We start from the raw sequence: 23,177 nt of genomic DNA on the forward strand, positions 1-23,177 counted from the left end.
ATTTTTTCCACACGCGAAGCTTTCATTTATCATAAATGCGCAGGACAGAAAAATAGAGTGGCGTCGCATTTTCTTTTTTAAACTTGCGTCGTTGATCCATGAAAAATCCTACGACCTGGGAATGACAACTAGGCTTACTCAACTTTCTTCTTAACACATTAGTAGTCAAATCATTGAAATACCCCATTTGTACCTTTCCTTCAAGGTTGGCACTTCAAACTGGGCCCATGGATGACCACAGACACGTGTCATCAACTCGCTAACTCATTATACATAACTCTTGAGCACCTTTCCACAACGAGCTAGCGATAACCACTGATCTCACTTTAATCGTGTGGCGGATAATTGAAACAACCTTTAAGAACACAATGGTGGATCCCTTGCTCATTAACTCTCTATACTTATTTATTGCACATCTCTTCATAGCGAGTTAACGAGCGTTGTTGATCTAGATTTGATCTTGTGGTCAGCAATTTACTGCAACAGTGGTGGGCCACCACTCACCAACTCACTATACATAACTTCCAAGTACTTCTTCATAGCAAGCTAACGATGGCCTTTGATCCTAGCTCGATCTCATGATTAGAAATCTTTGTACTTTATACATGGGAAGTGGGTCCATGATACCGCTGTCACTGAGCTAGCTCAATACGTTGGCACATATATTTTTTTTTAAATCTCTTGATGACATCACATGTCTTGGGCCTCACCGTGTTTATGACTTTCAGGTGGGTCGCTATGTCACTACTGGCAAAAAAATCAACAATCCGGCTAGTGACATGGCGAGCGCCGACGAATCAAATTTTTCCAGCTCAAAGATATTTCAACAGGATGCCACCATGTAATTTGATCTGCACAGCTGAACCTTATCACGTCACTTATTCGGGGCCCACCTTTGAGGATTTTTCAATTACATTACCATTTTTTGAGCAATCGCTGCATCGCTACTGGCATAAAAACCACAAATCCGGCTAGCGATATGGCGAGTTCCGGTAAGCACTTTAAAAACAACGCACGAAAAAAGAAACTACAAAAGACAATAACCTGCAGAGGGACAAAAGTGAAACGTGCACCATATCTTCCTCGGGATCCTCAAAATTACTTTTGATCTCATAAAGACATCGTCTTTGGAAAATTTAGCCATTTTCTATATCGCCACCGGCAAGTCGCAAGTGTTTTCAGTTAGCAACTTGGCGAATTGCCAGATAAAATTAAACTCCGGTAACACCACTTGCAAATATTTCCACATGCCTTTCTTCTTGAAATTGACTAGTCTGGGACATAGTACATGGTCAATAGATCTTCCCGCCAACACATTTTGCGGCACTGGACTCCACTTTTCAATATCACACATAATTCTTTGATGGTCGCTACCTTGCTATGCATAACATACGAGCATCTTGCCATAGCAAACATGCGACAACCGTAGATTCAAATCAAATCAGACGACAAGATTAAAACCCCTTTTTCAAAAGACTTAACAACAGTGATTAAGTAGGTGGGAAAAGAATATTAGCTCCTTGTTGTTGTTGTTGTTTTTTTTTTTTTTTTTTTTTTTTTTTTTTTAAATTTTGCGCCAGCAAAAACTTAAAAAGGACAAACCTAAGGCTTTTCACAGATTTTTCAAAGGTATCAAAATATACTATGCCAAAACCTAAAGCCCTATGACTTATCAGAAACTTCTCATCTAATTTTTTTTATGATCCTAAGAAAATTTGATTCGCAAAAAATCAGACCAACATATCTGATGTACTCATTAAAAGATACTTTGTCCTCAATTGAGGGATCATTTTTGTACAATTTAATGTGAATAGCACACAAATTGTATTGCACATTTATCTGCTAGATGTTGGGTACGTTGATTTGACATAATAAATTAGTGGCTGCTAGTTCTAACAAATTCAAACTTGTGAAAAAAATTCTAGAAAATATTTTTACTATCCAACATAGTTAACCTAAGAAACCAGCAACTCCATGGATATATCCACACAACCTTTGTAAGTTTTTTATATGCATAGCTATGGGTATTCTGTTTAAATTTTCAAACTTAGTGCCATCGACTTAAGTAGTCCTTGATATGTTCTACTGATAAGTCAGTGAGTCACTACTGATATGTAAGACATGGAAACAAATAGATTCTTATTATGGGCTGGCATATTTATTGCTTCTGGGCACTAACATACTACAGATCTTTACTTTTGCATTAGAAACCTTGTGACTGTTAAGTAGTACAAACTTAATAATTTTACTACCTGGATTAGTGGGATCAAGAATGCTTTCGAGCACAGATCTAGGTCATTTCTTGATTTCCAACTCTTCAACTATTTTTTGTCAAATTTTCACATAACTCTTGTATCACTTCCAGTCCTCCATGAAAATTCTTGTTTACTTTGTGTTCTTGTGCTGTAACTTTTTAAGCTAAGCCAAAGCTTTTTGATGTCTGGGTTTTAGGCTTGCATGCTTATTTTTTTAGTGAGATACATTATATGATCTTTTTCTTGTTGAGATGATGAATTTTGAAGAATGCACTGGTTTAGGTCTAGCCCTTTTTCGTCCTTCATTCCTGCATTTGTAGAAATGTTTCTTTCATACTGTTACTTGAATTTGTAATAGTAGCTTGGATAGTTATGGACATTTTAATCTATAAAATGCATACCCCCACTTGGGTCTACTCACCATCTCATCATTCTAGAAAGTTAATTTACAGCAAGGTAGTGCATTGTAACATTGTGAGGCCTTAGTTTTATTTGTTGTTTTAATATAGAATTGCAAATACACAATAGCTTGGGAATAGTAAATAGTTTCTAGCTATTGCTTCCAAGTTCAATGACCCTTCTCATGTTTGTAGTTGTATCTAATTCCAAGCACTATCCCATAAACAATGATGTAATTTCCACATTTGAGCGGTATCTGCCTTTTGCCATAAGATAGTCATCCCCCAACATAATGGACACTTTATGCATGATTTCATTTGTTTTGAATTTCATTTTTTTTCAATCTATTCTAGGAAACTTTCCCCAAAAATACAATCATTGCTTTTGTGGCCCGAAGAGAGAAATTTTCCAACATTTTCAGTGGAAAGGTGGTATTCACTAGCCACCTCCAAGCATCCAAAAGCACCTTTGAATGTGGTATCCCTTTTGAGATCACAATTTCTTCCACACAATATATCTACCACTCTGTAGAGGATTACAAGCGATGCATTTTTGAGTTTGTATTTGACTTGTGTACTTGCCTATCTTCTCACCAATCCTTGGCACTGATTTTCCTTAGGTCCATGAAGGTCATTGCATGCATGTGATCCTTTGACTCGATGGCCACATTAGAAAGTTGGGTTGCATCCATGCCTCCCTCTTTTTTTACCATAATATTTTGAAACTTTAGAATGTTGCAAGTAGACTTGAGAGGATCTCCATCACTTTGTTAATTCTCTAGTAATACAATCTCCCCTAGGACAAAATTTGTCATGATAAGACAATGTCCTTCCAAATGCAATTTTACAATTGCGATTGACTTTGGTAACTAGACCCGAGCACAACCTTAGCTTCTGCTATGTTATTGGCTCCAAGAATCAATTTTTGTGTATTCAAATCTGATGTATCTTCTTTCGAGCTTGCTATTCCTCATTGAATACTAGAGATTGTCAAAATCAAATGTGTTTAAGCTAGATTTGAGATTGTGTTGGATAATCTTGCCAAACATCTCAGATTTAATTTTTGTGTTTTTTTGAAAATTATTCAGGATTGGGCAATAAAAACCCAATAATCTAAAAGAATGCTACAGCAACACATTACCAAACATCCAATATTATTATTAATTAAGTGTGAACTTAGTCCCATCACAAATAAAGATACTAATAAAGATACTCATTGTATTCAGGTGATGTTTGCATCTCTACCATCACCTATCATTATTTGCAGCAACTTACACATATTCATGAGGATCATATCACAAATCACACACATCATTATTATAATGAGCACCTGTCTCATATACAAAAACTTGCTCATACACATCACAGGTACACAAGTTAATTAGCTTTCCATACATCACATACATAGTAAGTAGCTCCAATATACATCACAAAGACTATAGTGACCTACTCACACATGAATCACAAGACATCATATATATATATATATATATATATATATATATATATATATATAATCTGGAATCATTAGGTTCATGCAATAGTTAATGTTATCGGCATATCCATCATTTGAAACCTCTTTTATCACCATAGTAATTGACTGTGAGTTTCATTGAAAAATTGTTGTTATTTTCCATACGGATACCAATTTTTTGGAGTTGGTGGGATTGTTTTAATCATGAATAGAAATTTTTTTGTGGGAAGAAAAGTGAAGAATGGAGTTCCTCTGAGAACTCTAGCAAGGTTGCATCAGTGGCAGCAGGGATGCAATTTGGATGGGCTTTGCAGCTCTCCTTACTGATGCCATATGTGCAGGTTTTAGGTATTCCTCATACATGGGCCAGTTATATATGGTTGTGTGGCCATATTTTTGGCATGTTTTTGCAACCAATAGTGGGGTATTATAGTGATAGATGCGAGTGCTCTTGGGGAAGAAGGAGGCCATTTATAGTTATGGGAGCATGCATTGTGGTACTAGCAGTTATGCTCATTGGATTTTCAGCAGATTTGGGATGTATGTTTGGTGATTCAATCTCATACAGGCCAAGAGCTATTACTATTTTTGTTTTGGGGTTTTGGCTCCTTGATCTTGCCAACAATATGCTTCAAGGGCCTTGCAGGGAAATCCTTGCAGATTTATCAAGTATGCCATGCTTATATTGTTTTGCTATTTGTTGCAATGGTATCTAGAAAGTTTATGTTTAAGATGATGGTTAAGGCCTTACTTATAGCCTTTTTGAGCTACATTTCTTTTTCCCCTCTCTTTTTTTCAATGTCATCTTGTAGTATTGTTCAAGGTAATGGTCAACTTGCAGACATTTTTCCTATGTTGGTGTTAGCTCCAATCCCGCTTGAACATGACCATTTATAGAAAATTTCCAAAAAAAAGTACCATGTATAAAACAACTCAAATGTTTAGAGAAAGAAACTTTTTTTATTAATGCAAAACTTTGACATTTCCCACCTATTGAGGTTTTCAATCTTCAATGCCCAATGTTCAAGACTTTTCCATGAAGGGTTGTTTGGGAAAACCTCCTTTGCTTAGCCATGCAAAAAATAGACCTTGAAGGAAGTATATGTTTACAGAATGTCTCTGTTAATATCAGCCATTACAGGATGGTGAGGTGATTAATTTTTAATCTACGGAGACTAATGTTTAGATTCATGAAACTATTACTATATTAATTTGCAATCAACTATATTTATTCCCTTCAGAGAAAGTTTTACCTATGGGATATTTTTTATTTACCATTTACAAAGGGATGTACCAATTGTTTTTGCTTTCAAAAATTTTGTCAAGCAAAATATTTCGTTACCATAGCTCATCATAGGTCTTTAAAATTGTTTCCATACCATATTTAAAGAGGCTTTGGTTGAAGCCAATAATTTCCTATGGTTTATCATTAGATTTCATTAATGGTTATAGAGTTTTAAAATTTAGCTCTTGATGGTTGTAATTTGAATAATTATGCTCATCAAAGGCTATATCCCATTATCTTATGTCGAGCATTTCCTGTTAGGAGTGCATATTTCATCAAAAGCAGTGCTAGATAGGTTTGGATTTTTTATATTCTAGTGTGTACCCATTAAAGTAGTTTCTTTTCTCAATGGAGAGACTTGCTAAAAAGAACATCCATACTTGGTTTATATTTCATTGACTGTATCCCAGAAAGGTCTAATTTCTTCACATTCCTTGGAGAGGGACATTGTCCATAAGGAATTTCACTCCAAGGAAAAAGTTGTTCATTTTTATGGGCTAAGTAGTGCAAATTTTTAGGGAAGAATTCTGAATCTCCCTATCATTCAAGGACTCAATATAGTGTTTCCATGAGCAAATTTTGCTCTTCACAAATAGCCACAAGAAATTAAAACTAGGCAACCATAAATGAACTCTAGATTGTATTCTCTTGCTAAATGAAGGACTTTAATTTGATGAATGAAATATTTTACTGAATTCTAGCACCTCTTGAAGCTCCACCCATATGTATTTCTAAATGCTTTTCCTCTGGCAGGAAAAAAGCAAAGACGAACTAGGAGTGCTAATGCCTTTTTCTCACTGTTTATGGTAGTAAGGAATGTGTTAGGATTTGCGAGTGGTTCTTACAGTAAATGGTATAAAATTCTTCTGTTCACAAGAACAGAGGCCTGTGGTGTCAGTTGTGCTAATCTAAAGTTTGCATTTTTTATAGCAATAATCCTCTTAGTGGCTGCTACAATTCTTAGTATAATAGCCACCCTTGAAAAAAGATGGCCAAAGGCTCAAGCAAAAGCAAAAGCGAGGGCAAAGGTAGTGGGAGGTAAAATTCATAATCTAGTTGATGAAAATGATGAAGATGATGAGGAGCAGGAGGCTGATGAAGCAACCCAGGAGACATTCATATGGGAGCTATTTAGTGCTTTCAAAGATCTCCCTTCTCCAATGTTGTATTTACTTATTGTAACTGCACTAACATGGCTTATGTGGTTCCCCTTCTTACTCTTTGACATAGATTGGATGGGTCAAGAAGTTTATAAGGGCAGGCCTTTTGGTCCTAAACCTCTTCCAATTTTATATGATGAAGGTGTCAGATTAGGATCATTTGGCCTAATGCTAAATTTAATAATGCTAGGAGCAACTTCTTTGATGATAAAAACTATAGCTCGCAAGACAGGCCCTAAATTATTGTGGGCAATCGCAAACTTCATTATGTGCCTTTTGCTTGCATGTACTATTATCATCACCAAACTTGCTAAAAATCATGAATTTGTACCTCCTCATAGTGCTGTTAAAATTGCAGCTTTGGTTGTTTTTGCAATCCTTCACTACTACATTTAACATCATTTTTCCACCAAAAATTTTGACCATCAACTAAATAAATTTAGGGTGGTTGAAATGTAAAGGGAAAAATTTTGTTTTTTTACATATAAGACCCATGTTGGTCAAAATTTCGACCAACACAGGGCTTATACATCCGCAAAGTAAAAAAAAACATTTTCCCTTTTACGTCCCAGTTTCATTTGACATTTTTGGAGCATTTTCACACGGTTTTCTCTGAGCCCAGTTTCGTTTCAGGTTTTCTCCACCCACTTGATTAATGACGCTTGCTAGCCCTGGGAATAATATGAAAGGGGGCCCTACATTTGCATCATTGGGGGGGCAGAATAGTAGTTCAAAACTCTCGATATTGTCTTTCTTTCATTCTTCCTGCTATGCTCGACTTCAAAAGCTCTTCCATTCATGACCTCCAATCACACCTACATCTCCGGTGGTCGAGGAGAGGGATTTCTCTTCGAGCATATTTCCATAGGTACATGTGTATTTTTGTTGTAGGTTTGTATGATAATATTGAAGATGGAATTGAATACTATTACTATCATTATTATTTTTTATGCCAAAGTTCGGCCATTGTTGTGTAATATAAATGGGAGAGTCTCCGCTCAAGTGTTTTTTCTCAGTGATGTTTTAATGATAAGTGTTAAAAAGAGTCTAGTTGCAAAAATAATGTAATGTACTTGTTGTTTCATTTTATTGAAAGTGTGTAGATGCAGATTTATCATTTGGAATGTTGGTCTATTGTAACAACTATTATACTTTTTGTTATAGTAATGAAAGAAAAGAAAGGAAATGTATATGCAGAAGCTGTAGTTGTAAAAGCTTAGAAGAAATAATAATGACAAATTTTTTGTTTTATAAATATAGTTGTGTTGGTATCATATTTTTCTTGTATTTTTGTTTTAATAATACATAATTATATTGTATCATTTAGACAACAGTTTCATATTCAAAAAAAGAACAAAAAGAAAAAAAAATTGAGTGTGTTTCTCTCTTCAACTCTAGAACAGTCAACTTAAACATCAACACATAAAGATAATAATTTGAAATCTGGTGTGTTTAGTGCTTGGAGTTGTACCCTCAATACCTAGGCCATGTGGGCTATAAAACATGATATTCATGTGATTCTATGTTAGATGATGATGATGATAATGAATAATCACCATCTACTACTAGCTCGTGTAGTGATAAAAGGTCTTCAATGCACCTCTAACTACAAGTATGCCATGGAAAACTTGTGATGGAGATGACTCCTCAAACTAATAGACTATCATGGAAATTTTTTGATGAAGATGACACCTACAAATATTGGACTATCTTCAAAAACTTATGATGAAGATGGCACCTAAATTTACTAGACTATAATTGAATTGATGTAATTTGGATCCTTCACCGAAAGTCTCTATCATTTTGTTAGAAGATGATTTATCTTCTAGTTCAACCAAAAGAATCTCTCTCCTATATTTCAAAATTACATTTAATTGTTGCATTGCAATTAGGTCTTCCCTATAAGGGTTTCCATTTGAATGAATAACAAACTATCATGGAAAAATTGTGACAAAGATGCCACCTGCAACTATTAGACTATCATAGAAAAATTGTGATGAATATGACATTAAAAACTATTGGATTATCATGTGTACAAGTCACAAAATGATTCCAACATATGAAATTAAGTGTACTACATAAGATAGTGATGACTAAATTTCCATGCCCTCCAAATTTGGTGGTTGTAACATTTATACCAATTTCATTTGTGGGATACACACTCTTGATAAGTTAGTTAGCCTTGCGACTAAGGTCGATGGGGAATGTTGACACATGCAACTTGAGCATGAGTTTGAATTTGGTATTTCCTTGGGGATATTTACTTATTTTCCAAATAGAAGGTATCATCTCCATTTTGTTTGTAATGATAAGTTGTCATAGGTTTTTTGAATGAATTTATTTTCTTATGTGTATTTCTTCTCATAGAATGAACTTAGCTGAATGAAGTTGAACATGTGAATGCTTGATGACCCGGTTCAAGAATATTGTGTATATAGAGGCCTTGTACATTATAGTATAATTTCTCCCTCATATAAGGTCACTTATGGATTCAGGAAAATGCAAGATGCATTTTAAAAGGGTGTCTTTTGTTAGTTTTGAGACACCAATAATTATTGAAATAAATAATTTATCCTCAGCAAGATATTACTTCAAATTGTCATAATCTGTGACTTTTGTTGACAGGTTTAGACATCTCTATCACAAGTAGATCATTGAAGCTAATTACAGATGATACCAATCCAGATAATACATGCTCAAGGAATTTTGTACTATTAACATTAGGAGTGGATAAGAGTAGGTAGTTATTAAAACCATTTCAAATGATGTGGTGATGTATGAACTCCCATTAAATTTCTCACATAAGCATGATTAAGATGTTGAATTGAGATCTCCAATCGAACATGTTCATGGTAGTGAAGCTTGCAGCTCCAACAAGACTTGTCATACTGATAAATTAGGAGTATATCTAGAAAATCATCCTAGGTGGAAAGGGAGACATAATGAGAGTGAATCACAAGGGAATTTAATGGTGGATTCTACCAAACAAAGAAATCATGCTTATCATTTCCTCTAGCAATTCTTACCTAAAACATCATTAAAATAATTGTTCCCTTTGACAGCATCAAATTGTGTATATATACAATATTTTTGAAGTTTTTTTGTGCTAAATGAACCTTTTGTGATCAAGTCTTGTAAATATCTTGGTTGGTACAACTGCAGATTTCTTACTGGCTTTGTACTAGTACCCAAGATTAACATTGGTGACATTAGTAGAATTCCAAGTTTTGCTCTTGTATTCCTATTAATTGTACTTGATTGTTGAATATGTTAAAGAAGAAACAAATGCTAGTTAATTTACAGACTGGAACTGACTTGAATTTCTTGATGTATTTTTTAAATGTTGAGATGCATATACTAAGAATTTTTTGTTGTTGCAGGCCAAGCCACAGCTGACAGATAGGTCAAAGCTTCCAACTATTGTGGATCTTGTGATTAAAGAGTTGCTAAACTTGAAATATCTTCAGCAAGTAAGTTGCATGCAAAATATTTATTTTAAAGGGAATTGACATTATTTTTAAAAATACATTCAATTTATACAATTTTACTCATGTTTTGGTGGATAAAAACTTAACATTCTTCCACATTTTTTGCCCATTTTATTTCATATCTGAAATAAGACATAATCTTTCCATCTTCCAATAGCTAAATGTCTTTAACTGTGATTGGAATTTGGCATAAAATGTATTTTTAAGGTTAGATTGTCAGCTAGTTCTAGTTGATCACCATTTGAAAATTAGAGGTGCTAATCCTTTCATCGAAGAGAAAATTTATAGTGCACTACATATCATCACACTTACCCAAAAAAGTTGAGCCAAACATTTGATTATCTAGATTGAAAGTCATTGTCCACTTCATAATCTTATCAAGAAGAACACCATAAGCGCTTGTGAACCAAGTATTTATGATGAAGCAAGAAGGAAAGAAAAATGAAAAAATGTGTTAAGTCGAGAGATAGACATTGGAAAGAAAGCCATTGATTATAAAAAGTATTAAGATCAAGTTTTAAAATAATTTTTTAATTGACAAGCACAAAGCAAGATTAGTAGCTAAAGAGCAACGAATTTTCCTTGTACATCCGTGCACTATCTCCATGATTCCATGTTTGGTCCTTAGCCTCTTTGCAATAACCACATGATCGATGATTGCCAAATAGTGCCAACATACTATGTGGAAAGGCCCTTTCTAGATCATATTTCAATGCAACAATTTATCAAACGATGGCGCTTTGAGGGGACAATGATCATCTTCAACCATGTGACTTTGGCTCATTGCTTCAAATTTCTTATAGGATATAGAAACTTACTAACTGTAAACAATAGGTATGTTCTTAGAAAAAAAAACCCATACTCATTGTAAACAACAAGTATGGACTTAATGCATATTTCATGAGTTGTGGTTCATAAAAACCCATACTCATCAGCTTGAATTATTTGTTTAATACCCAATGCATTGAGGTGATGTTTACAATTTGAATTCATAACAACTATTTCTCATCAACTTAAATTGTTTGTTTAGTACCCATTGCATTGATGTGACACTTACAAGGTTGAAGTATTGCAACTTCCTAAAAGGTCTGCCTACTCAATTCCATGGTGATCCAACTTTCCTTGATCCTTGGGAGAATGATGCAGGAGCATCAAGGTCAAGGTTGAAGGCATGAGAAGACATTAAGGTCTCAAAATAACCAACATGACCATGTTAGAACAGTTGATGTAACAAGACCCTGTTAAAGTCCTTTTTGATATGTTTGTAATCATTTTAGTTACATTTGAAAACATTAATTAACAAAAACCATATGTGCATATATAAACATTAATCACAACATGTCCAATTTATTTGTAGGTATATTTTCCTATGAAGAAAGACCATGCCTGACAATATGAACCCAGAACAAAATAATGAGACAATGGCTGCATTGTGGGTTGAGTTCTAAAGAAAACTTGATAAATGTTATTGTCCTTGCAAAAAGTGTAAGGGCTTAAAGAATCGAAGAATTCTAATCACAACAGCCCAGAGTCATTGTAGGCAATATGGTCATGTTGAAGGGGGCCACAATTTTTGTCCATTTTTGGATGTGGATTTCCTACTAGAGGAACATGGAGGTGTGAATATCCAAGCTGAGGATAACACTCCCATGGAAGAAGATGATAATGTGCCAGAGGACATGATTGAAGAAGATGGTATTGAGGCAAGTGATGAAAAGGCTCACAATGATGGTACTAGCGAATCTAATAATAATGATGAGGATGGTCTTGATATACCTTTACTTAAGAATGCAAACAAGCCCTTATACGAAGGATCCCAAACAACTCTACTGTCGGCTATAGTGTTGTTGGTGAACTTAAAGGTTATGAATAGTATATCCAATGTAGCAATGTCATGTATGCTAAGGTGTGTCATTTTTTTCATCTTCAATGTTAGCATACAATTACTATTCATTATATGAACAATGCATATTTGTTGTTGTAGGTTGATTAGTGAGTTTTTGTTACCACCATCAAACATTTTGCCTCGTTCGTACCGAGAATTATCTAACATTATGGATCAGATTGAAATGAAGTATCAGACAATACATACATGTCCCAATGATCACATTCTATATCATAAACAACATGAATTTGCAACAGAATGCCCTGATTGTCATGTTAGTAGATATCGGTCAAATAAAATAACAAAAAAAATGTCTCACAAGGTTCTTCGGTACATTCTCATTATTCCACATCTTGAACGGTTATTCAGGTGCATTAGCTTGGCACAATTTATAGATTACCATGCATGCAATAGAAGTCAGGATGACATTATGTGAATGCCTATCGACGGTTCTACATTTAAAGAGATAGAAGAAACATAGTCACACTTTAAAGAAGAACCTCGTAATCTGAAACTTTCATTGGCGGCGGACGGTGTCAATCCATATGGAGATACAAGATCTGTTTACTCAGTATGGCCTATTTTTGTTAGTAACAATAGCATTCCTCCTTGGATGTCCCTAAAGAGGGAGCACATAATGTTGTCAATTATTGTGCCAGGTATTTTTTTATTTTATAATTATCTAAATTAATTTATAAATAGTGCATGAAAATGGTTATAATAATTACGTAATGTTTATGTTCATTCAATTTCTAGGTAAATACAAAGTTAAAGATATGAACATGTATATTGAGCCCCTAATTGATGAGTTGTTGAAGTTATGGAATGACATCACTATGTATGACATCTCTAGACCGATAGGACATCGACAATTTCAATTCCATGCAATACTTGTATGGACAATACATGATGCCCCTGGGCTAACTCATTTTTGCAGTATGGTATATTGTTAAGATTATATATTTTTTTTATGTTATAGTGCTTACACATTACTATCAAATGCTTAAGTTGTGCATGATCATTGTACATGATCCAATTATACATGATCTTTTAGGTCTTCAAACAAAAGGAAAATTTGCATGTCCAGTTTGTGGTCTGAAGATGAAATGTCGTCATTCGAGAAGTTTAGGAAAGCAAGTGTTTGATGAGTTTAGACAGTTTCTCCACCATAATCATAAGTATCAAATTGCCAAAAAATATCTTTTCAATGGAAAAGAAGAGACATCATCAAGGCCACAAAGAATGACACCTCATTTATGGAAGTTGGAATACGGTTGACTAAATTGTTGAGGTAATGTCCAATTGGTCATCTGAAGTTTACAATTTGTATTTCGATATTGTCTTATATTTACTAATGTTGTAACTGATGCTTGTGAAGGTCATCAAGGCATCAATGACCAACTTCCTAGAGGAATGAAAAGTTATCCTACTCAATTTAGTAGGTTACCATACTACAAGGATCTCCCAATCGCGCATTTGTTTGATGCTATGCATATTGGAAAAAATGTAATAGAGACACTATGGAAAATGTTGGATGGAAGGCGTGATAGAGAAAAAATTGCTAAAATTTGTACTGACATTAATGAATCTAATCATGCACTAAAAATTTTCATTGAATCAAATAGGAATGGAGATCGCATATATACAAGTGCCCTTCCTTGGTTATTAACGGAGCAACAAAGTGATGCATTAAAAGAAGTCATAAAAAAAACAAAATTTCCAACAGGATTTGCTGCAAATATAAGCACTCTTCTATCAAAGAAAGGTGATTTTGGGCTAGGGTTGAAGACACGCGATTGGCATACCTTCCTCAAGGTAAGTCATGTTTTCTATTTATAGTATATTTGTAAGATTGAATGTAGTACCAGTTGCATTATTTAATAATATATTGAAATGATCATTTTTTAATGATTGCAGTTCGTCCTACCTCTATCCCTTCCACAACAGTTTGACAACAGTATTAAACAAGTTATATATGATCTTGGAAAATACATGAGGTTAGAAGAGTATTTTTTCTTAGATTTGTAGCTTTTTATTTGAAATCTATTGTATAATTTTATTTGAAATCTCCTCTATGTTTTTTTGCGTGTTGAATCTCTTTTAGGTGGTTATCATCTAAAGAAATTGATAAAAAAGATATAAAATATTGGAATAGAAAATTTCATAGCTTATGTGTGAAATGCAAAAGTGTTTACCTCCAACGTTTTTCAATGCTCAAGAACACTATCTCATACATCAAGTTGAGGAGATTGAATTGTGTGGACCTGTACAAGCTAAATCAATGTGAATGGTTGAGAGGCACTTGAAATTTATGAAGGGCTTGGTTCAACAAAGAGCACGTCCTGAGGGTTCTATGATAGAGGGATATATGATATACCAGACCATGGTGTATATCAGTGAATATCTTCCAAATTTTGCAGCAAGTATCCATGTAGATCGCATTTGGGATCCCAACTGTAATGACAAATTCAAAGGGGAGTACCTGACGTAGAAAGGTAGATTAACGAGGGTGAGAGGTAATTATAAGTTTTTTTTTTTTAATTTAACAATTCTTATCCATCATCAATATATATAAGTTGTTTCTAACTGGTGTAATTGTCTTCTTTATAGTTGGTTGTGAGTGGGATGCACTACACTTGTACATTGCAAATAATCTTGATTGGATGACAGTGTGGATTGAACAGTCTCAAAAAAATGGTCGCTCATTAACATGGGATGGTGTTGCATCATTGGTTAAAGAAGCTCGTCGTAATGGAGATCCCAATGTTACGGCAATGGTACTTGATCTAATATATGGCTTAAAAGATACAAAGGTATGCATAAGATTACTAATCATGATACATAAGTTTAATATCAACTCATAGAACAATGAGAAGATTCTTGACATGTTTGAATAATTTCAGGTCAAACACCACAAAGGTATGTACTACCATGGCTATAAATTTTGCACAAAAAAGTTAGATGAAACGAAAAAAATGTGTGATTTCGGGATAAGTGTTATCTTTGTGGTCACCAATATTTCATCTAGAACTGACATACATCCTCAACAATCTAAAAATTGATACTATGGCATTTTGGATGATATACTTGAGTGTGACTTTGATTCATTCAAAATAGTTCTATTTTTCGTCAAATGGTTTAGGTTACGACTGAATCGAAATGATCTCGATAGGACTGTTATTGAACACGACAGTGGATTTACTATGATTAATACAAGGTCATTTGAGTCAGTCGGAGATGAGCCCTATGTTCTTCCAAGTAAATGTGAGCAAGTGTTTTACTTTGGTGTTCCAGACAAACCAAGTTGGCCATTTGTTGTTAGACATTACCCAAGAGGAAGGCCAGTAAAGTATAATTTGATCGAAGAAGAAGAAATTGAAGAAGCACAAGAGGAAGTAAATGATTATCAGGAATGACAGTTATCCAGTGATGAAGAAGAAGAAGATGGTGATGATTTTGGTCATGCTAATGATAATGGCGATAATGATGATGATGATGCTAATGACGATCATGATCATGGTGATGAAGATGGTGATGATCATGGCGATGATGGTCATGATGATGATAGTGATCAAGAGGATGATGATGGTGATGAAGATGGTAGTGGTGACGACGACGATCAAAGTGACAAGTTCGATGATGATGATGATGATGATGATGACATGGATGAAGATCATGATGATCAATGAAATCTTTAGATACGATCAATGTCAACTATGATAGGGTCTTGTATGACCAAATATTTCTTTCCAAACCATATGTGCACATATAAACATTAAGTAGAACATGTCAAATATTTTTTTAGATATAAAAATTAGTTACGCTAAATTTTTAACTTAAGACAAATGATTTACATATACAATCTACTTTATTATTAATATTTTTTTTGGTAAGTCTATTACTTTAATTTCACTGCTGATTTCTAAGACTTACTAATTTTTTTCACAGGGCGATATGGATGCACCATCTCAGACACCTTCAATAGAGGTAAACATTAATTATTGTAAATCTTAATGTTAATATAGAAACAAATGTCCTATTATTATGTTCTTTTCTTCATGGCTTTGGAGTTATTTTGATGAAAGTATAAGAATATTTGATGTCACAAATGATAGAAAAAAGCTACAATGATCGCTGATCAAATGCAATCTGAAATACGGGCATCATATCTACATGAAATTGGCCTTAGTACTGAGCTTGTATTCATCACCCAAAAAATTATGCAAAGATACACTGATGAGCTTGTTAAAATTATCATCAAGGGTGACAGAAGTGAGGAGAAAGAGGCACTGAGAATAGAATTGGACCGCAGAATCCAATCTTTGAAAGTAAGCAGTAATAAAAGTTCAATAGATATTAATCTTTTATAGTATATTATGGATCATTATCTCTAATTTTATGTGTTCTTGTATAAGCATATGTGCCAGTTGCGAGGTCACATGGTGAACATGGTCAGGTTTGTTGTGCAGTACCTTCGTATAAGTAACACTTTGTTTGTTTTGATCAACATTATAACACTTACCTCTTTTTTTGTGGATGTTTCTTGCTAGTATCCCATTTGATATTTATCCATTGCAAATGTCTTTGCTAACAATATTCTATTCTTTAGCTCATGATGAAGTGTGGACCCCTCCTTCTGTTGGCGGTCCACTATTGTCTGCTACATTGTCGGTAACAAGGACCATGCAAACATCATCGTCTATGCCTAGTAGAACTGGTAAAACCTTGTTTTGCTATATTTTGTAATGTGTTATATTTTTTAATGTCTTTCTACAAGTTGATGAACAATGAAGTAGCATATTAGTGCTTAAATGATGTCTACAGAAGCTTGCATACACACAAACACATGCATACATACACCACGCATACATACATATATATATATATATATATACACATATATATATATACATATATACACATATATATATACATATATACACATATATATATACATATATACACATATATATATACATATATACACATATATATATACATATATACACATATATATATACATATATACACATATATATACATATATACGCATATATATATACATATATACACATATATATACATATATACACATATATATATACATATATATACATATATATATATATATACATATATATATATATATAGCCACACATAGAAAGACATGGACATAGGCAGGGAGGTAGACCAATAGAGAGCAGTACTACAATTGTCATTTAATTGTATGATGTTTTAGTTGATAGAGCAACAAAGAGCAGTACTACTGAAGCTGATCCATTTCCTGGAGCAATTCGTGTGAATAGTACTGGTTCGTATGGAGGGACATTGTTGCTGAATAAGAAAATTATGTTTCCATTAAGAGAACGAAAGCTTCTAGGTGCTTTAAAATTGATATTATTTAAAGTGTAAATTTAGTTTACTTTTACATTACTCATTTTGGATTGATAAATCCTTTATGTTTTTGTAGGTAATAATGCTTTCTTTGAACATCTTTTTCATATGACATTGAGACTATTTGGACCCACCATACGTGAAAGGTACGTAGTTTCATATCATTGCTACATAATTTTTATTTTCTTCTATTTATTGTAATATATTAAAGTCATTAATCTAACAATCTATTTGTTTTTAAAAAGGTGGAATTTACAAGCTATGGAATTAAAAAATCAGCTGATTGCATCCATTGAGGAGAAATTTGGGAAAAACATTTTTGACACTGGCCTACTTTTGAAAAGAGTAGCAAAGCATATAAAGACTATGAGGGATCAATATAGAAGGGCTCTTAAGGATAACCCAAAGTACGACCGTCCTCCTATGATTCCACTGATGGAGTGGAATGAAATAATAGAAGATGCAAAGGAGAAAAGGCTATGTGAAGATAGAGATAATGAAGCAGCACAGGGCAAAAAGAGGTATGTCATTATAGTATTAAGTACATTGTAATCATGCACTAATAATTGATATTTGTAAATATATAATCTAAGATGTTTGAAATTGTTCATAGATTGCAGGACACATCCATGGCTACAAAAGCGAGAATAGAAAAGGTTGGCCAACACAAACTTGGCTCTAGTGGCTATATGAATCTGCAGTCTCGACTTGTAAGTAGAGCAATGAATTTTGTATTTTTTTTAATATAGTGTTGCAAACAATTTTGTTTAATGAAAACATACATGGAAAACTGACGTTATCAAGCAAAAAACATAGGGCACTGATTTCAATGTGGAGGTCACAGATGAAGATAGAAAAATTGCCTTGAAGGAAGGCTATAAAGTTGTGGTTGCATGCCTACATGAAGAATCTGTAAGCCTTGCCCAAGAATCCAGTGCACCAAATGATATCTCACAGGTAAATTGATCAGATGAAAAGTAAATGAAATTAAATAGTTTAGAAGATTCTTTTTTGGTATTAGTTTTAAACTTAAATTGACTACATAACAATGTGCATAACATTTTATTGCAACCTTCATATCCTACCATAGAACCTGCTCCTGACAAAGGCCATGATGTGCATTATAGTGGTGGAGATATTAATTTTCTATTGGAAATTAATTATGCAATTATGAATACAATTTAACATCTTCAATTGGAATTTGACATGTATCCTTTTTTTGAATATTTCAGAGCATGTTGAACATCATGCTGAAGTAGTGGACCATGTTCCAAGTGTTCAACATGTTGACGCGGTGGTAGATCAAAATGTTAATGTAGATGATGTGGCATTGTTAGGTAAGAAAAATGCATTTTATCTTGTACTTGTACTTAATTACAAACTTGTAACAGTTAGAAAAAGAAAAAGAGTATGCCAATTTATCACATTCACTTGTTCTTGCAACAGAGCCCCCTTTAGTGCAGCAACCTCCTGCTCCTCCAAAAAGAAGGAGCCATCATAATTTGACATTACACATGCCAGAAGAGGAGGAGAATGAAGCAAATATGGATGCTCCTATGAGCACTTTTCTTAAGAGAGCTCAAAAAAACAAAAAAAAAGAAATGATGTTTTAAAAATCTTCTTTGATAAACCTTGTTGGATAATGAAAGAACTTTGTTTTAAGTAATTTTGTATGAATGATGCGTATTAATAGCGATTTTTAGTTTATGTTAATGAATATTGTTATGTGTTAATGAAGTTTTGATTAGTATTGTGTATTAATGAATTTTATATCATATTAATGAATGTTATGTGATTGTATTGATTGAATGTTATAGTTCATAAATGGATGAATGAATGAATGAAGTATGTAATTAAATGATAATGGGTACTTTAGATTGGTGTTAGGGGGAGGGGGGTGAGGCCAGATGAGCTTCCACCTTCACGTCGTTGGCCTTGTTAAGTAGAGAATATTATAGTATTCTTGAAACCAAGTGAAGCTCAAATTTGTTAAGTCTTCAAACACACATCCCAATTCTCTTTAACGAGACTGAAGTTTTTTCGCTTGTAATACTCTCATTGCAATCATCTTTTGGTTCCTTGAACATATAGTTCTTGCTTAGTTTAAATCCCAATTATTAGATATTTGTCCACATTGGAGTTAGTTTGGCATAGAAACTTGCATATTTTATTATATATATTTAGTCAACTGAAAGCAATGTAGAAAGCATTCACATAGTTGATGTCTAACAAAAGAAGACAAGATGCATATACTATTTAGCATGGAAATCCTTGTAGGTGAATTGTGTGTGTATGTATGTATATAACTTCAAACAAATGTGTAGACTCAATTAGCAAGAGACACCAACCTTAAATCCTGCAATGCAGAAGGAATTGACCTTTGAAATGCAAAGTGTTTATAATGTAGGTAGATTTTCCTTAGATCTCCTTCGAGGTCTTCAAAAAATCTTCCATGTACTTATGAATAATCCACCAAGATTTGAAATAGTGTTTTTCAATAAATGCTCTAAACTTGGAATATACCTTCATAAAAAGTATGCCTTAGATCTACTCATCATATTCAAAATAAGCCTTCACATGTCTGTTCACTTAGGTCTAATTTAGGTCTTCCACAAATTTGGCTTATAATTATGCTCTTGAATCTCTTAAAATATTCTTTGTATTCAAATGATACTTAATGAATTGATTGATACAAATTTCCTCATACTTGAATCCAAATATCATTATCATTATCAAACATAACACAGACATAAAATCATTTTGGTTATTTGCTTGTTATACAAGTTAGTCTTATCTTTTTGGTTTTCACAAGTCATGCACTTATGCATCTTTGGGATATCCAAAAGCTATTAGAGATGTTTGGATGGTTCATGTCCTTGTTTTTTTTGTGTTGTTTGTAGGGTTTTTTCCATTAAGTCTAAGGGCAGACATGTTGGATGTTTGTGATAGACATGTCCACCTATAAGAAAAGTATCAAATGTAGAAAAAATGCAAAGAAAAGCTTGTAAGGGTTTTAGGTGTCTTTAGGCCTAGTAAAGCTTGTAAGGGTTTTATGTGTCTTTGGAAGGGTTATTGAAGTTATAAAACCTTTGAAAAGGTTAGTGAAATATATTAAAGGCATATATGATTGTAAGTTGTCGAAGTTGACAATTTGTGTCAACTTAGACAACAAATTTCAGTTTATAACTAACTGGTAACAATCAGATAGTTAGACAGCAGTAGTTGTTTACTATTGTTTGGTTATTTAGAAGGGATTTGTCAAGTGTTTGGGGGAGAAGTAGAGTTAGGGTGGTGAGACAAGGCATTGTGAAAAAAATTTAATCAATAAAATAATCTTGTTCTCTGCAATTCAGTCTCTGTCCCATGGAATAGTGAGTTCCTATGATGTATCAAATGCATTTTGACTAATATTTAATGTGAGAACATTTTTTTATTATTTTTATCTTGTCCATGCATTCTTTTAATTTTCATTGTGGGTTGAGTAAGGAATAACAGACTGGTGCATTCAAACCAACGATTGGTTAGGCACAGTCAACTATACTTATTCTAAAGTTTCCAATGTAGATTCTCTCCTACCACCTGTAGTCACTGTTATTGGTGGGAGACAATGAGTTTGTGATAATTTATTTGTACTATATTAACCAAATGTAGGAGAGTGGGAAAACTTGGTTTAAGTGCAGTGTTGGATGGTAATTGCTAATGGAGGTTTAGCCTAGATTAGACACCAGTCTAATAGATAGTTAATCATTTCATGTTTGAAGATGTTTGGGGGGTGAATCCTTCATGTTTGGGGGGTGTCTCTATTACCAAAAATGAGACAATAGAGCACTGCTAGTGTTATGATGGGCAAATATGTCTTTCATTGTGATAGACTATTTCGAAGTCATCTGTGTTGTTTCTTGCTATTGTCAAGCAGTCTTTGTTTTCCTTGACACCGTGAACAAAATTATCTACCATTTTTGCTAATGATAAAATTTTGACTTGAACAATGATAAAGTTTATTATTAATCATTATAGTGGAACAACTTTTGACTTGTTCAAAAATTTTAGTCGAAGGTGTTGGAATTGATAGTGAACCCCAAGCTCCTAGAAATTACCTGCAACCAAAATGCATGTTACATATGTGTCTGAGAGAGAATATGATCCAAAAAGCATGCCTACTTTGGTGATTTGGCTATTACTGCAGCACTACAAAGTGTCTTATAGTGTTTCTCATTTTCTTAAATAATAGGCAATTAGTTCATGATTTCATCATATCTTATAGTGGAACAACTCCAAGAATCTCGGGTAAATTGCTTGATATAAGACTTTCTTGTATAGGACACTCAATAATGTGGGCTAAGTGGTGGGCACAAAGAGGAACAAGAAAGGATCTCTACAAGTACACGGTGCAGTAGAATTCAAAAATGAAATTGAAGTGCTCTCATATATTCATTATAAGAATCTAGTCAGGCAAATTGGCTTTCATCTCCATTCATGATGGAACTTACAATGATGCATAACCACAACAATCTTTAACTTCCAGCAAACAAGTTAAACCTAAAGATAAGCTGTTTGAAGACCTAGTTGACTTTGCCAAGGCAAAAAGTAAAACTTCACCCAGTAAAAGTGAAAGTTTTTAAAAATTAGAGGTTGTTCTCTAGGATGGTTTGTACTACATATCTTCAAATAGCTTGCTACAAGTGATGGTTTAGGTGTAGCATCAATTTTATTGAAGCCACTGTATAGTCTTTTGTTCAATTGATGTTTAGTATTCATTATGTGTTATATTATTCCTAGTCCACTGCAATTTAATTTATTTCTTGTTACTTTTTTTTTTTGATATGAAATTCCTTTTGAAGATTTGTATATTGAAACAAACTTATGTTCTTAACTAGAAGGTAAACGATTTTAGTAACAGTGCCAAAAGATCCATATATATATATATATATATATATATATATATATATATATATATATATATATATATATATATATATATATATTGCAATGTATTGCTGAAGCTTGTTCTATTTTAGATCTCAAGTAGTGTGTGAGCATTATCTTTTCTTATCATAGTATTTGTGGGAAGTAATTGCCTGTGTGGCCTTCCACTATTCTCTAGTTCACAATTTGATTGTGGCATTTTGTTCGAAGCAAAGCTTTATAATTACAAATCTAGGATATTTTAATAGATCATTTACTTGTGTGAGGGGATAAAACCCATTTTGGTGCCCTAAAATAAGATAACTATACATAGAAACTCAATCATTGAGACATTTCGTATGGACTTGAGTTATCTTGATCTAGGCTCAGATCTATTTCTATGCATTTTCTATAACTATTTTTGGGCTTTAATCTGCAATGTGAGACGCTTATTTTGTTGGCAGGAAATTTAAATAGGAAGCATTTTCTACCGCTAATGTCTGAGAGTTTGTTTTATAAATGATATCTAAGTTTATTATTATCAATATGCATGAAATCTTATAATAGGAGAATATTATCAATATGCATGAAATCTTTAAGATCATACAAGATTTGCTCTCATCTAGAGTTGCATAGGTGTTGAAACTCCTTTATTATATACAGGTTGTTGCTGGAACTAACTGTTTGAAAACATCATAATGTGGGTTATTTTCATATTGCAACATTGTTAACCAATCAGAAAAGATGTAGATTTGAAATCTGTTTCACTTTTTTTTCATCCTAAATTAAAATACATCTACATTATTAATAGTTATTTTTTTTGTTTTAGGTGCAATTTATCAAATAACCCCCTTTTTTATGTCTTTTGAGTTAGTCCTTTGCTCAAACAATAAATTAAAAGATCATTTTATTGTAGGGCCCTGAAGTCAGAAG

The 23,177-nt window shown here is 33.4% G+C and overlaps 1 pseudogene; it reads left to right on the forward strand.

Moving 5' to 3' along the window:
- The first annotated feature begins 4,331 nt into the window (after positions 1 to 4,331).
- LOC149556595 (sucrose transport protein pseudogene) lies at positions 4,332 to 6,968 on the forward strand (annotated as a pseudogene).
- Positions 6,969 to 23,177: the final 16,209 nt, after the last annotated feature.

The sequence above is a fragment of the Cupressus sempervirens genome, chromosome 5 (genome assembly GCF_028749045.1).
Source record: "Cupressus sempervirens isolate cs-2001-9-10 chromosome 5, ASM2874904v1, whole genome shotgun sequence".
In the NCBI taxonomy this organism is placed as follows: domain Eukaryota; kingdom Viridiplantae; phylum Streptophyta; class Pinopsida; order Cupressales; family Cupressaceae; genus Cupressus; species Cupressus sempervirens.